This window comes from Hyla sarda, unplaced genomic scaffold, assembly GCF_029499605.1.
Source record: "Hyla sarda isolate aHylSar1 unplaced genomic scaffold, aHylSar1.hap1 scaffold_1109, whole genome shotgun sequence".
NCBI lineage: Eukaryota > Metazoa > Chordata > Amphibia > Anura > Hylidae > Hyla > Hyla sarda.
In genome coordinates, this window is record NW_026607729.1 from 96748 (window position 1) to 113603 (window position 16856).

Sequence of the window (16856 nt, forward strand, 5' to 3'; positions counted from 1 at the left end):
GGCTGGCTGGCAACATTTGTTTTTATTATTCCAATACCACAGTACCAATGCATGGTCACTCAACAGCAATGACACCCCCATGTCAATTAACAAGATTCAGCTCCAACTACCTGAAAGACAGCTACCTATCATGTCATGTCCAACCTGCACAGGTGTGCAGGTTGCTGAGCTTATTCAATTAAAGAGGACATTCAGCAGCAGCAGCAGTCCTGTGCCTGGTCGCTCCAACAGGGGCCAGACACAAGCGGCACAACCTATTGTCTTTTGCCTGCAGTAAGGGCCCACTGGACTAGCCAGCAAGCAGCTGCAGCAGCAAATAAACAGGTAATCTTTCTTTCCAACACTGAAACCTGGTGGTGCACTTAATATATGCTACCAGATAGGGGACATATCAGATATTAAACTGATAAAAACAGACACCACATTTGATCTCAGCCAAAAAGAAGGACGAGAAGTGATAACTGTCAAAGGGGAGGAACCCCTTCACATGCACCATCACTACTTGTAGGAAGGGAGGCTGGCTGGCAGCCTCCCATACACACCCTGGCTGGGTGGCAGTCACCCACCAGTACACACAGCAGACATTAAACCCATATCATTATCATTATTGCTAAGCAGGAAGATGGGAGTCCATTTCACTCTGATGGAGCATTTTTAAATGCAATCCATAACCTGGCTTTGGCAGGAACCTTTCTTTCGCCTCCTACTTGCATGTGATACTGGGTTTAGGATCTGCATAGGAAACACACACACACACACACAAGCACACACTTACATGTGTTGCCTGCTGACTCCTCCTTGGCTGTCCCCAAACGGTATAAAACCAACAGCCACGGGAAGCTGTAAGGATAGAGGACATACCTGCATCCTATTGGACTCACTTGTCTTGGTTAAATCCAGCTTATTTGACAACCTATGGTGCTGCTGCTTCTACTCATGGAAGTGCGGCTTCTGACAAGGCTGTTCTTTGGTGGGCCTAGGCGACATCACAATCTCCATGGTTACATACACAACAAAGGTCAGATGTTGTTTACACCTGGCCATGCCAGTGGTATTGAGTAGCATATCCCAGTGCTAAGGGTCCTGGGTGCAACAATCTTTCAATGGGGAATAGCCGAGCTGAGTTTGTCAAGTGCACCCATGTTTGCAACTCCAGCAATACACACATATTGTTACGCCGAGCGCTCCGGGTCCCCGCTCCTCCCCGGAGCGCTCGCAACATCCTCGCAATTGCAGCGCCCCGGTCAGACCTGCTGACCGGGTGCGCTGCGATACCTCTCCCAGCCGGGATGCGATTCGCGATGCGGGAGGCGCCCGCTCGCGATGCGCACCCCGGCTCCCGTACCTGACTCGCTCTCCGTCGGTCTTGTCCCGGCGCGCACGGCCCCGCTCCTTAGGGCGCGCGCGCCGGGTCTCTGCGATTTAAAGGGCCACTGCGCCACTGATTGGCGCAGTTGGCTTAATTAGTGTGTTCACCTGTGCACTCCCTATTTATACCTCACTTCCCCTGCACTCCCTCGCCGGATCTTGTTGCCATTGTGCCAGTGAAAACGTTCCCTTGTGTGTTCCTAGCCTGTGTTCCAGACCTCCTGCCGTTGCCCCTGACTACGATCCTTGCTGCCTGCCCCGACCTTCTGCTACGTCCGACCTTGCTCTTGTCTACTCCCTTGTACCACGCCTATCTTCAGCAGTCAGAGAGGTTGAGCCGTTGCTGGTGGATACGACCTGGTTGCTACCGCCGCTGCAAGACCATCCCGCTTTGCGGCGGGCTCTGGTGAATACCAGTAGCAACTTAGAACCGGTCCACCAGCACGGTCCACGCCAATCCCTCTCTGGCACAGAGGATCCACCTCCTGCCAGCCGAATCGTGACAGTAGATCCGGCCATGGATCCCGCTGAAGTTCCACTGCCAGTTGTCGCCGACCTCACCACGGTGGTCGCCCAGCAGTCGCAACAGATAGCGCTACAAGGCCACCAGCTGTCTCAACTGACCGTGATGCTACAGCAGCTACTACCACAGCTTCAGCAATCATCTCCTCCGCCAGCTCCTGCACCTCCTCCGCAGCGAGTGGCCGCTTCCGGCCTACGACTATCCTTGCCGGATAAATTTGATGGGGACTCTAAGTTTTGCCGTGGCTTTCTTTCGCAATGTTCCCTGCACTTGGAGATGATGTCGGACCAGTTTCCTACTGAAAGGTCTAAGGTGGCTTTCGTAGTCAGCCTTCTGTCTGGGAAAGCTCTGTCATGGGCCACACCGCTCTGGGACCGCAATGACCCCGTCACTGCCTCTGTACACTCCTTCTTCACGGAGATTCGAAGTGTCTTTGAGGAACCTGCCCGAGCCTCTTCTGCTGAGACTGCCCTGCTGAACCTGGTCCAGGGTAATTCTTCTGTTGGCGAGTACGCCATCCAATTCCGTACCCTTGCCTCCGAATTATCCTGGAATAATGAGGCCCTCTGCGCGACCTTTAAAAAAGGCCTATCCAGCAACATTAAAGATGTTCTGGCCGCACGAGAAATTCCTGCTAACCTGCATGAACTTATTCATCTGGCCACCCGCATTGACATGCGTTTTTCTGAAAGGCGTCAGGAGCTCCGCCAGGATATGGACTTTGTTCGCACAAGGCGTTTTTTCTCCCCGGCTCCTCTCTCCTCTGGTCCTCTGCAATCCGTTCCTGTGCCTCCCGCCGTGGAGGCTATGCAAGTTGACCGGTCTCGCTTGACACCTCAAGAGAGGACACGACGCCGCATGGAGAATCTGTGCCTGTACTGTGCCGGTACCGAACACTTCCTGAAGGATTGTCCTATCCGTCCTCCCCGCCTGGAAAGACGTACGCTGACTCCGCACAAAGGTGAGACAGTTCTTGATGTCAACTCTGCTTCTCCACGCCTTACTGTGCCTGTGCGGATATCTTCCTCTACCTTCTCCTTCTCTACTATGGCCATCTTGGATTCCGGATCTGCAGGAAATTTTATTTTGGCCTCTCTCATCAACAGGTTCAACATCCCGGTGACCAGTCTCGCCAGACCCCTCTACATCAATTGTGTTAACAATGAAAGATTGGACTGTACCATGCGTTACCGCACGGAACCCCTCCTAATGTGCATCGGACCTCATCACGAAAAAATTTAGTTTTTGGTCCTCTCCAATTGCACTTCCGAAATTCTTCTTGGATTACCGTGGCTTCAACGCCATTCCCCAACCCTTGATTGGTCCACAGGAGAAATCAAGAGCTGGGGTACTTCTTGTTTCAAAGACTGTCTTAAACCGGTTCCCAGTACTCCCTGCCGTGACCCTGTGGTTCCCCCTGTAACCGGTCTTCCTAAGGCTTATATGGACTATGCTGACGTGTTTTGCAAAAAGCAAGCTGAGACTTTACCTCCTCACAGGCCTTATGACTGTCCTATTGACCTCCTCCCGGGTACTACTCCACCCCGGGGCAGAATTTATCCTCTGTCCGCTCCAGAGACTCTTGCTATGTCTGAATACATCCAGGAAAATTTAAAAAAGGGGTTTATCCGCAAATCCTCCTCTCCTGCCGGAGCTGGATTTTTTTTTTGTGTCCAAAAAAGATGGCTCCCTACGTCCTTGCATTGATTACCGCGGACTTAATAAAATCACGGTAAAGAACCGCTACCCCCTACCTCTTATCTCAGAACTCTTTGATCGCCTTCAAGGTGCCCACATCTTTACCAAACTGGACTTAAGAGGTGCTTATAATCTCATCCGCATCAGGGAGGGGGACGAATGGAAGACTGCATTTAACACCAGAGATGGACACTTTGAGTATCTGGTCATGCCCTTTGGCCTGTGCAACGCCCCTGCCGTCTTCCAAGACTTTGTTAATGAAATTTTTCGTGATCTCTTATATTCCTGTGTTGTTGTTTATCTGGACGATATTCTGATTTTTTCTGCCAACTTAGAAGAACACCGCCAGCATGTCCGCATGGTTCTTCAGAGACTTCGAGACAATCAACTTTATGCCAAAATGGAGAAATGTCTGTTTGAATGTCAATCTCTTCCTTTCCTAGGATACTTGGTCTCTGGCCAAGGATTACAAATGGACCCAGATAAACTCTCTGCCGTCTTAGATTGGCCACGCCCCTCCGGACTCCGTGCTATCCAACGTTTTTTGGGGTTCGCCAATTATTACAGACAATTTATTCCACACTTTTCCACTATTGTGGCTCCTATCGTGGCTTTAACCAAGAAAAATGCCAATCCCAAGTCCTGGTCTCCCCAAGCGGAAGACGCATTTAAACGGCTCAAGTCTGCCTTTTCTTCTGCTCCCGTGCTCTCCAGACCTGACCCATCTAAACCCTTCCTATTGGAGGTAGATGCCTCCTCAGTGGGAGCTGGAGCGGTCCTTCTACAAAAAAATTCTTCCGGGCATGCTGCTACTTGTGGTTTTTTTTCTAGGACCTTCTCTCCGGCGGAGAGAAACTACTCCATCGGGGATCGAGAACTACTGGCCATTAAATTGGCGCTTGAGGAATGGAGGCATCTGCTGGAGGGATCAAAATTTCCAGTTATCATTTACACCGATCACAAGAATCTCTCCTATCTCCAGTCTGCCCAACGGCTGAACCCTCACCAGGCCAGGTGGTCGTTGTTCTTTGCCCGTTTTAACTTTGAAATTCATTTTCGCCCTGCCGACAAGAACATTAGGGCCGATGCCCTCTCTCGTTCCTCGGATGCCTCGGAAGTAGAGGTCTCTCCGCAACACATCATTCCTCCTGACTGTCTGATCTCCACTTCTCCAGCCTCCATCAGGCAAACTCCTCCAGGGAAGACCTTAGTTTCTCCACGCCAACGTCTCGGGATTCTCAAATGGGGACACTCCTCCCACCTCGCAGGCCATGCGGGCATCAAAAAGTCCTTGCAACTCATCTCTCGTTTCTATTGGTGGCCGACTCTGGAGACGGATGTTGTTGATTTTGTGCGGGCCTGTACTGTCTGTGCCCGGGATAAGACTCCTCGCCAGAAGCCTGCTGGTCTCCTTCATCCTCTGCCTGTCCCCGAACAGCCTTGGTCACTGATTGGTATGGACTTTATTACAGACTTACCCCCATCCCGTGGCAACACTGTTGTTTGGGTGGTCGTTGATCGATTTTCCAAGATGGCACATTTTATTCCTCTTCCTGGTCTTCCTTCAGCGCCTCAGTTGGCAAAAAAATTTTTGTACACATTTTTCGTCTTCACGGTTTGCCCACGCAGATCGTCTCGGATAGAGGCGTCCAATTCGTGTCTAAATTCTGGAGGGCCCTCTGTAAACAGCTCAAGATTAAATTAAACTTCTCTTCTTCTTATCATCCCCAATCCAATGGGCAAGTAGAAAGAATTAACCAGGTCCTGGGTGACTATTTACGGCATTTTGTTTCCTCCCGCCAGGATGACTGGGCAGACCTTCTACCATGGGCCGAATTCTCATACAACTTCAGAGTCTCTGAATCTTCTGCTAAGTCCCCATTTTTTGTGGTGTACGGCCGTCACCCTCTTCCCCCCCTCCCTACTCCCTTGCCCTCTGGTTTGCCCGCTGTGGATGAAGTGACTCGTGATCTTTCCACCATATGGAAAGAGACCCAAAATTCTCTTTTACAGGCTTCATTCCGCATGAAAAGGTTTGCCGATAAGTAAAGAAGAACTCCCCCCATTTTTGCTCCCGGAGACAAGGTATGGCTCTCCGCTAAATATGTCCGCTTTCGTGTCCCCAGTTACAAACTGGGACCACGCTATCTTGGTCCTTTCAAAGTCTTGTGCCAGATTAATCCTGTCTCTTACAAACTCCTTCTTCCTCCTTCTCTTCGTATTCCCAATGCCTTCCATGTCTCTCTCCTTAAACCACTCATCATCAACCGTTTCTCTCCCAAACTTGTTTCTCCCACTCCTGTTTCCGGTTCTTCTGACGTCTTCTCCGTGAAGGAGATACTGGCCTCCAAGACGGTCAGAGGGAAAAAAATTTTTTGGGTGGATTGGGAAGGCTGTGGTCCAGAAGAGAGATCCTGGGAACCTGAGGACAACATCCTAGACAAAAGTCTGGTCCTCAGGTTCTCAGGCTCCAAGAAGAGGGGGAGACCCAAGGGGGGGTACTGTTACGCCGAGCGCTCCGGGTCCCCGCTCCTCCCCGGAGCGCTCGCAACATCCTCGCAATTGCAGCGCCCCGGTCAGACCTGCTGACCGGGTGTGCTGCGATACCTCTCCCAGCCGGGATGCGATTCGCGATGCGGGAGGCGCCCGCTCGCGATGCGCACCCCGGCTCCCGTACCTGATTCGCTCTCCGTCGGTCTTGTCCCGGCGCGCGCGGCCCCGCTCCTTAGGGCGCGCGTGCGCCGGGTCTCTGCGATTTAAAGGGCCACTGCGCCACTGATTGGCGCAGTTGGCTTAATTAGTGTGTTCACCTGTGCACTCCCTATTTATACCTCACTTCCCCTGCACTCCCTCGCCGGATCTTGTTGCCTTTGTGCCAGTGAAAGCGTTTCCTTGTGTGTTCCTAGCCTGTGTTCCAGACCTCCTGCCGTTGCCCCTGACTACGATCCTTGCTGCCTGCCCCGACCTTCTGCTACGTCCGACCTTGCTCTTGTCTACTCCCTTGTACCGCGCCTATCTTCAGCAGTCAGAGAGGTTGAGCCGTTGCTGGTGGATACGACCTGGTTGCTACCGCCGCTGCAAGACCATCCCGCTTTGCGGCGGGCTCTGGTGAATACCAGTAGCAACTTAGAACCGGTCCACCAGCACGGTCCACGCCAATCCCTCTCTGGCACAGAGGATCCACCTCCTGCCAGCCGAATCGTGACACATATGTGTATCTATCTATCTCTCTCTCTCTTTGTCTCTCTCTCTCTCTCTCTCTCTCTCTCTCTCTCTCTCTCTCTATATATATATATATATATATATATATAGATATTGTGATGATTCCTCCTTGGGGATTAGCTCTGGGATCGTCCTGGTCACTTGCCACGTGACACGTTCCTCACAATAACACCAGAGACCACAGTTCCGCATACAAGTCTGGCTCCTCGCCAGATTTATTTCCACAGGTTGCAGGTAAAACAAAACATAGACAGGAACAAAATAAAGTCCTAGACAGTCTGGTCACTGACTACACATGTCAGCATGCCCTGACTACGAACTGGTGAGCTTCCCTCAGCCAGTTAAACATGTGTCTCCTGCAACCTGTTACTCACAGTTCACACCACTTCTTGGACCACTCGTAGCGCCTTCTACGTGTTACCTAAACAGGGTCTGTGTGTCTCCCCCTCTAACAGCCAGCATACTGTTTCCAAGGGAGAGCCCCAACTATTCTGATTCCTTTTCTTTTACACACACTTCCCCTTCCTGATACCTCATTAATCAGTCCACAGGTGGAGCATGCTCCAGAGTTAGCGAGGGAAATACAGCCTTTCCCTTGCCACACTGCCACAAATCCCCCCCCCTCCCCTCTGCTCAGACCACCGGGAAGGAGCTCTTTTATTCAAAAGGCAGAGTCCAACTTCCTTTTCTTTTCCTTGGTCAACTTTTGTCCCTCAGTCTCTGAAGTCCTTGACTTTTTTTTTCCGGATTTTTACCAGCCACCAATTGCAAGTCTCTCGGTCACACCTCTCCAGTACTAGGTTCTTCACCCTGGTGTGGGCAGGGTTCTTGAAATTAAGGAGAGAGAGGACCGATGCTTCTAACCTTTGTCTTCTTCTGGCTTGCCAGACCTCTGCCTCTGCTTCAGAGAATCTTTCGGTCTCAGTGGCTTCACCAACCACTGTCTTGTTCTCTGTAGCTTCAGAGGACCTCTGACACGGGTCCATCTCAGTTTCAACTATAGAGTACTTCCCACCTGGTTTCACCACAGTTTTGACTTCAGTGCATTTCTCACATGGTTTCACCTCATCCCTTCCAGCTTTCTCTTCAGTGGCACCAGCTTCCTCATGTTTGGCTTCAGAGTCTTTGGCTCCTTCAGATTCTTGTCTAGAATCAGCTTCTCCTACTGTTTGGCTCTTCTCTGCAACTTCTTCAGGCTTACTCTTCTCTTCACCTGTAGCTTCAGTTGTGCCATTCTCTTTACTCATAGCTTTTGAGGTTGACTCTGGTTTAGCTTCTGCTTCAGAAGATTTCTCTGTCTCAGCATTACCTTCAGAATTTTTGGTCTGCTCAGGTTCAGAGGATTTCCCGCCTGACTCCTCCTTAGTCTCCACTTCAGAGGATTTCACACCAGGTTTCTGCTCAGTCCTAGCTTCAGGGGACTTCTTACAGGGCTTCACCTCAATCTTAGCATTAGAGGACTTTTTACCAGGCTTCAGAGAAAGCATCCCTGTATCCCGTAACTTCTGCCCCAGAAGCCTTTCTTGAGCCAATTCCCCCATAGCTTGGTCTCTGCTCTCTTTTAGGACTTCCTGGTCCTCTTCCTTTTTCTCACATTTTCGCTGCTTACACTGGAGCTTAGCGGACTTCATCCTCTCACTGTCAAGTAACTCTCTCAAGTCCCTGACAGTATCTTCCGAAGACAGCAATTGTTTCCTCAACTGTTCATTGTCCGCCAGAACAGCCACCTGCTCGTAGAGTGGCGCTCCCAGCAAAACCAAGGCAGCTACGTGGGACCTTCTGCGCATTTCGTTCTGCATTTCCAGGCTCTCTTTTAAGATCTTCATGTCATCTTCCAGCTTTATATATTTCAGCTGCTCACTCTTGAGTTTAGCAGAGTTCATCTTCTCACTGCCCAGCAACTGTTTCTTGGTTTTCTCTAACTCATTGATACATTTTCCACTCTCACCAATCTGTTCAGATAGATCTGAGATCTCCTGTTGCAAGTTCTTGTTTTCATGTTTCAGAGTCTCAACTTGTTTCAGGGCCTCCTCATTCTGCTCACGGAGCAAGTCATTGTCATGACGAGCAGATTGAAGAGCATGTGCAAGGGCATTCTTCGCCTTGACTTCCTCCTCAAGTTGTCTCTTAGCTTTAGAGACTTTCTCCAGATTGCTGGCAAGAGCCTCAACTTCCATCTTCATTTCATTCTTCGTTTTTTCTATTTTTTTCATGGCTACCAGCCTAGCCTTGTGATCACTCCACAGAGCCTGATATGCACCATGTAGAAGACTCACTTCTTCTTCCTGGAATGACATCCGCTTGGCCAGACTCTCCACTTCACTCTCCTTGCTGGTCACAAGACCCTGGGAGAGGGACAGTTCATCCTGCAGAGCCACAAACTCACTTCTGTGGTGATCCATGACTTTTTCCAGCTGAAGCCTCGCTTCTTGCTCTTTCTTAAAGTCAGCAAGTGATTTGTCCTTCTCCTCTGTCAAGCAATGTACCTCTTTTTCTTTTTCATCAACTTCACAGAAACCATCTGCAGGGTTTCTTCCAGATTCTGGATCTGCTCCAGTTTTTTTTCAAGGCCAGCTCGTCTTTTCCGAGACCTTTTACTTACAGCGGTCTCCTCACTCTCGCTGTTAGACCTTGAGACATCCTCTGGTCCTCTGTCAGACACTCGACCCAGCTCTTCTCCATCTCTAGATGAAGTCTCCCCCTTTTTCGGGGTTGTGGCCACTTGTGCCTCATTATTATCATCAACAACAGGTGCCACTGACACCTGGCCCTCTTCCTCTCCCACCACGTTGGCAACTCAGGAGACTCTTGCTAAACACTCCCGTCGGACTGGCAATCCCTTTGTGGTAAGTTTGTTCAATGACTCTGGGCACCAGCGAATCCGGGTGATTCCCAAACAGTTCCTCTGAACTGTCTCTTGGCTCCTTGGCCTGGAAAAAACTAGTAGGGCTCCTGGGTCTGCAACAATATGTGGTCCAGTGGTTCGACCTTCCTGGTTACGACCTCTCTCTAGTTCAGACACCACATCTTTTTCCCCTTAGGACTCTGTCTGTGACTGTAAGTGCAGCCCCCCAGCTCCACCGGTACTCTTTTCCGGAGTTTTGGTTTCTCCACAGCCATCTCTGTAGCTTCTTTTCCAGTCACCTCTTTATCTTGACTCGCGGACTGTTCTTCAGCTCCCCTAGTGGTCTGGCACACTCCCACCTGAGATATACCTAGGGTCTGCTGACACTCCCCGTCCTCAGCCTCTGTGGAGTTACTGTCCCCTGCTATGTGGTGTAAATCAAGTGTTGTGAGCCTATCAGGTGTTCCTGCTCTAGTCACCTGACTATCTTCCCACAGCTGCGGAAAAAATGGAAAATCCTTCCCCAGCACTGCTTCATACTCTTAGGTAGGCTCAATTGCAACCTTATGACTTATGGTACCATAGGGAGTAGAAATACACACATTAACTGTTTTATAACCCCAGATACCGGCTTGTATATACACTACAGCAGGGTCTGGCTTTCTGCCGCTGGTCTTTACCAGAGTTATTACAAATTTTGGATCTAACAAAACCATCATCTTTTTACCTTCTATTTCCAGCTCACAAAGGTTTTCTTTTGTCCTGTGCGAGGTGGCGACAGTACTCTTTACATCGGAACACATTAACATAAGTGCTTCAAGAAAAACATTATCAGCCTGCATGGGTTCACAATATACAGCACCATTCACACAGTCGAGTAGAGACCCCCCCAGTCCTCACTACTTACGGAACCTTTGTGCGTGAACTCTGAGGTGCACTCTCAGCATCCCACAGCTGCCAGAAATATGGAAAGTCTCTGCCCAGTGCAATTTCCACTGTAAGTTCCGCACATACCTCCATCATATGGCTTACCAAAACATGTATCAAAGGTAATTTGAACAGTCTTACTGGGCGCCGGGCGGGACTTCACAAATGGAATTATTTCTGGCATAATCCGAGATACAGTCTGGCAACAATCCAAGTTCACCCACAGTGGGATTCCGCCCACCAACAACTCACGGGACCTCGGCTTCATTCTGGCGACCACCGGTTGTGGCCCACGTCGGTTGCCCCCAGCAACGGCCTGCCGATGTCCTTTTTCCAGGAAAAAAATCTCGATCCGTTGCCCCGAGCAATGCTCCTCCACAGACTCGCTCACTCTCATACTTGGCTCGCTCGCTCGCATATCTGGCTTGCTCGCACGCATATCTGGCTCGCTCGCTTTCATATCTGGCTCGCTCGCATGCTCTCATGTCTCGCTCGCTTGCTCTCACGTCTCGCTCGCTCTCATATCTGGCTCGCTCGCTCACAAATCTGGCTCGCTCGCTCTCATATCTGGCTCGCTCTCATATCTGGCTCGCTCGCTTGCTCTCATATCTGGCTCGCTCGCTCTCATGTCTGGCTCGCTCGCTCTCATATCTGGATTGCTCGCTTGCTCTCATATCTGGCTCGCTCGCTTGCTTCCTTGTCTGGCTCGCTCTCTTATCTGGCTCGCTCGCATATCTGGCTCGCTCGCTCTCACATCTGGCTTGCTAGCTTGCTCTCATATCTGGCTCGCTCGCTTGCTCTCTTGTTTGGTTCGCTCTCTTATCTGGCTCGCTCTCATATCTGGCTTGCTCGCTTGCTCTCATATCTGGCTCGCTCGCTTGCTCTCATATCTGGCTCACTCGCTTGCTCTCTTGTCTGGCTCGCTCTTCTATCTGGCTCGCTCTTCTATCTGGCAAGCTCGCTCTCACATCTGGCTCGCTCGTTTGCTCTCATATCTGGCTCGCTTGCGCTCTTGTCTGGCTCGCTCTCTTATCTGGCTGGCTCGCATATCTTGCTCGCTAGCTCTCACATCTGGCTCGCTCTCTTGTTCTCATATCTGGCTCGCTCGCTTGCTCTCTTGTCTGACTCGCTCTCTTGTCTGTCTCGCTCTCACATCTGGCTCGCTCGCTTGCTCTCATATCTGGCTCGCTTGCTCTCTTGTGTGGCTTGCTCTCTTATCTGGCTCGCTCGCTCTCATATCTGGCTCGCTCGCTTGCTCTCATGTCTGCCTCGCTCGCTCTCATATCTGGATCACTCGCTTGCTCTCATGTCTGGCTCGCTCGCTCTCTTATCTTGCTCGCTCGCTTGCTCTCTTGTCTGGTTCGCTCTCTTAACTGGCTCGGTCTCATATCTGGCTTGCTAGCTTGCTCTCATATCTGGCTCGCTCGCTTGCTCTCTTGTCTGTCTCGCTCTCTTTTATGGCTCGCTCGCATATCTGGCTCGCTCGCTCTCACATCTGGCTCGCTCGCTTGCTCTCTTGTCTGGCTCGCTCTCTTATCTGGCCCGCTTGAATATATGGCTCACTCGCTCTCACATCTGGCTGGCTCGCTTGCTCTCATATCTGGCTCGCTTGCTTGCTCTCTTGTCTGGCTCGCTCTCTTATCTGGCTCATCTCATATCTGGCTTGCTAGCTTGCTCTCATATCTGGCTCGCTCGCTTGCTCTCTTGTCTGTCTCACTCTCTTTTATGGCTCACTCGCATATCTGGCTCGCTCGCTCTCACATCTGACTCGCTCGCTTGCTCTCTTGTCTGGCTCGCTCTCTTATCTGGCTCGCTCGCATATCTGGCTCGCTCGCTCTCATATCTTGCTCGCTCGCTCTCATATCTGGCTTGCTCACTTACTCTCATGCCTGGCTCGCTCGCTCTCATATCTGGCTCGCTCGCTTGCTCTCATGTCTGGCTCGCTCGCTCTCATATCTGGCTCGCTCGCTTGCTCTCTTGTCTGGTTCGCTCTCTTATCTGTCTCGCTCTCATATCTGACTTGCTCGCTTGCTCTCACATCTGGCTCACTCGCTTGCTCTCATATCTGGCTCGCTCGCTCGCTCGCTCTCTTGTCTTGCTCGCTCTCTTATCTGTCTCGCTCTCATATCTGAATTGCTCGCTTGCTCTCACATCTGGCTCACTCGCTTGCTCTCACATCTGGCTCGCTCGCTTGCTCTCATATCTGGCTCGCTCTCTTATCTGGCTTGCTCACTAGCATATCTGGCTCGCTCGCTTGCTCTCTTGTCTGGCTTGTTCTCTTATCTGGCTCGCTCGCTCTCATATCTGGCTCGCTCGCTTGCTCTCATGTCTGGCTCGCTCGCTCTCATATCTGGCTCGCTCGCTTGGGCTCATGTCTGGCTCGCTCACTCTCATATCTGGCTCGCTCGCTTGCTCTCATGTCTGGCTCGCTCGCTCTCATATCTGGCTCGCTCGCTTGCTCTCATGTCTGGCTCGCTCGCTCTCAGATCTGGTTCGCTCGCTTGCTCTCATTTCTTGCTCACTTGCTCTCATATCTGGCTCGCTCGATTGCTCTCTTGTCTGGCTCGCTCTCTTAAATGGCTCGCTCGCTCGCATATCTGGCTCACTCGCTTGCTCTCATAACTAGCTCGCTCGCTTGCACTCTTGTCTGGCTCGCTCTCTTATCTGGCTCGCTCGCTTGCATATCTGGCTAGCTCGCTCTCATATCTGTCTCGCTCGCTTGCTCTCATGTCTGGCTCGCTCGCTCTCATATCTGGATCGCTCGCTCACATATCTGTCTCGCTCGCTTGCTCTCTTGTCTGGTTCGCTCTCTTATCTGGCTCGCTCTCATATCTGGCTTGCTCGCTTGCACTCATATCTGGCTCGCTCGCCTGCTCTCATATCTGGCTCGCTCGCTTGCTCTCTTGTCTGGCTCGCTCTCTTATCTGGCTCGCTCGCATACCTGGCTCGCTCGCATATCTGGCTCGCTTGCTCTCACATCTGGTTTGCTCGCTTGTTCTCATATCTGGCTAGCTCGTTTTCTCTTTTGCCTGGCTCACTCGCATATCTTATGTGGCTCGCTCGCATATTTGGCTAGCTCGCTCTCATATCTGGCTCGCTCGCTTGCTCTCATATCTGTCTAGCTCACTTGCTCTCATATCTGGCTCGCTCGCTTGCTCTCTTGTCTGGTTCGCTCTCTTATTTGGCTTGCTCGCATATCTGGCTCGCTCGCTCTCACATCTGGCTCGCTCGCTTGCTCTCATATCTGGCTCGCTCGCTTGCTCTCTTGTCTGGCTCGCTCTCTTATTTGCTCGCTCGCATATCTGGCTCGCTCGCTCTCAAATCTGGCTCGCTCGCTTGCTCTCATATCTGGCTTGCTCGCTTGCTCTCATATCCGGCTCGCTCGCTTGCTCTCATATCTTGCTCGCTCGCTTGCTCTCTTGTCTGGCTCGCTCTCTTATCTGGCTCTCTCGCATATCTGGCTCGCTCGCTCTCACATCTAGCTGGCTCGCTTGCTCTCATATCTGACTCGCTTGCTCTCTTGTCTGGCTCGCTCTCTTATTTGGCTCGCTCTTATATCTGCCTTGCTAGCTCGCTCTCATATCTGGCTCGCTCGCTTGCTCTCTTGTCTGTCTCGCTCTCTTTTATGGCTCGCTCGCATATCTGGCTAGCTTGCTCTCACATCTGGCTCGCTCGCTTGCTCTCTTGTCTGGCTCGCTCTCTTATCTGGCTCGCTCGCTCGCATATCTGGCTCGCTCTCATGTCTGGCTCGCTCGCTCTCATATCTGGCTTGCTCGCTCGCTCTCATATCTGGCTCGCTCGCTTACTCTCATATCTGGCTCGCTCGCTTGCTCTCTTGTCTGGCTCACTCTCTTATCTGGCTCGCTCGCATATCTGGCTCGCTCGCTCTCAAATCTGGGTCGCTCGCTTGCTCTCATATCTGGCTTGCTCGCTTGCTCCCATATCTGGCTCGCTCGCTTGCTCTCATATCTGGCTCGCTCGCTTTTTCTCATATCTGGCTCGCTCGCTTGCTCTCTTGTCTGGCTCGCTCTCTTATCTGGCTCGCTCTCTTATCTGGCTCGCTCGCATATCTGGCTCGCTCGCTCTCAAATCTGGCTCGCTCGCTTGCTCTCATATTTGGCTAGCTCGCTTTCTCTCTTGTCTTGCTCGCTCTCATATCTGGCTCGTTCGCTCTCATATCTGGCTGGTTCGCTTGCTCTCATATCTGGCTCGCTCGCTTGCTCTCTTGTCTGGCTCACTCTCTTATCTGGCTTGCTCGCTAGCATATCTGGCTCGCACGCTTGCTCTCTTGTCTGGCTTGCTCTCTTATCTGTCTCGCTCTCACATCTGGCTCGCTCGCTTGCTCTCATATCTGGCTCGCTCGCTTGCTCTCTTGTCTGGCTCACTCTCTTATCTGGCTCGCTCGCTAGCATATCTGGCTTGCACGCTTGCTCTTTTGTCTGGCTTGCTCTCTTATCTGGCTCGCTCGCTCTCATATCTGGCTCGCTTGCTTGCTCTCATATCTGGCTCGCTCGCTTGCTCTCTTGTCTGGCTCGCTCTCTTATCTGGCTCGCTCACATATCTGGCTCGCTCGCTCTCACATCTAGCTGGCTCGCTTGCTCTCATATTTGGCTCGCTCGCTTGCTCTCTTGTCTGGCTCGCTCTCTTATCTGGCTCGCTCTCATATCTGGCTTGCTAGCTTGCTCTGATATCTGGCTCCCTCGCTTGCTCTCTTGTCTGTCTCGCTCGCTTGCTCTCATATCTGGCTCGCTCGCTTTTTCTCATATCTGGCTCGCTCGCTTGCTCTCTTGTCTGGCTCGCTCTCTTCTCTGGCTCGCTCGCATATCTGGCTCGCTCGCTCTCTTGTCTGGCACGCTCAATTGCTCTCATATTTGGCTAGCTCGCTTTCTCTCTTGTCTTGCTCACTCATATCTGGCTCGCTCGCTCTCATATCTGGCTGGTTCGCCTACTCTCATATCTGGCTCGCTCGCTTGCTCTCTTGTCTGGCTCGCTCTCTTATCTGGCTTGCTCGCTAGCATATCTGGCTCGCACGCTTGCTCTCTTGTCTGGCTTGCTCTCTTACCTGTCTCGCTCTCACATCTGGCTCGCTCGCTTGCTCTCATATCTGGCTTGCTCGCTTGCTCTCTTGTCTGGCTCGCTCTCTTATCTGGCTTGCTCGTTAGCATATCTGGCTCGCACGCTTGCTCTCTTGTCTGGCTTGCTCTCTTATCTGGCTCGATCGCTCTCATATCTGGCTCGCTCGCTTGCTCTCATGTCTGGCTCGCTCGCTCTCATATCTGGCTTTCTCACTTGCTCTCTTGTATGGTCGCTCTCTTATCTGGCTCGCTCTCATATCTGGCTCGCTCGCTTGTTCTCATATCTGGCTCGCTCGCTTGCTCTCTTGTCTGGCTCGCTCTCTTATCTGGCTCGCTCGCATATCTGGCTGGCTCGCTCTCATATCTGGCTCGCTCGCTTGCTCTCATATTTGGCTAGCTCTCTTTCTCTCTTGTCTTGCTCGCTCTCTTATCTGGCTCGCTCGCTCTCATATCTGGCTGGTTCGCTTGCTCTCATATCTGGCTCGCTCGCTTGCTCTCTTGTCTGGCTCGCTCTCTTATCTGGCTCGCTCGCTAGCATATCTGGCTTGCACGCTTGCTCTCTTGTCTGGCTTGCTCTCTTATCTGGCTCGCTCGCTCTCATATCTGGCTCGCTTGCTTGCTCTCATATCTGGCTCGCTCGCTTGCTCTCTTGTCTGGCTCGCTCTCTTATCTGGCTCGCTCACATATCTGGCTCGCTCGCTCTCACATCTAGCTGGCTCGCTTGCTCTCATATTTGGCTCGCTCGCTTGCTCTCTTGTCTGGCTCGCCCTCTTATCTGGCTCGCTCTCATATCTGGCTTGCTCGCTTGCTCTCATATCTGGCTCGCTCGCTTGCTCTCTTGTCTGGCTCGCTCTCTTATTTGCTCGCTCGCCTATCTGGCTCGCTCGCTCTCACATCTGGCTCGCTCGCTTGCTCTCATATCTGGCTTGCTCGCTTGCTCTCTTGTCTGGCTCGCTCTCTTATCAGGCTCGCTCGCATATCTGGCTCGCTCGCTCTCACATCTGGCTCACTCGCTTGCTCTCATATCTGGCTTGCTCGCTTGCGCTCTTGTCTGGCTCACTCGCATATCTGGATCACTCGCTTGCTCTCATATCTGGCTCGCTCGCTTGCGCTCATGTCTGGCTCGCTCACTTTCATATCTGGCTCGCTCGCTTGCTCTCATATCTGGCACGCTCGCTTGCTCTCTTGTCTGGCTCGC

At 51.8% G+C, this 16856-nt stretch overlaps 1 pseudogene; it reads right to left on the bottom strand.

Annotated features, from left to right (window-relative positions):
• Positions 1-351: 351 nt before the first annotated feature.
• Positions 352-459, bottom strand: LOC130301085 (U2 spliceosomal RNA; annotated as a pseudogene).
• Positions 460-16856: the final 16397 nt, after the last annotated feature.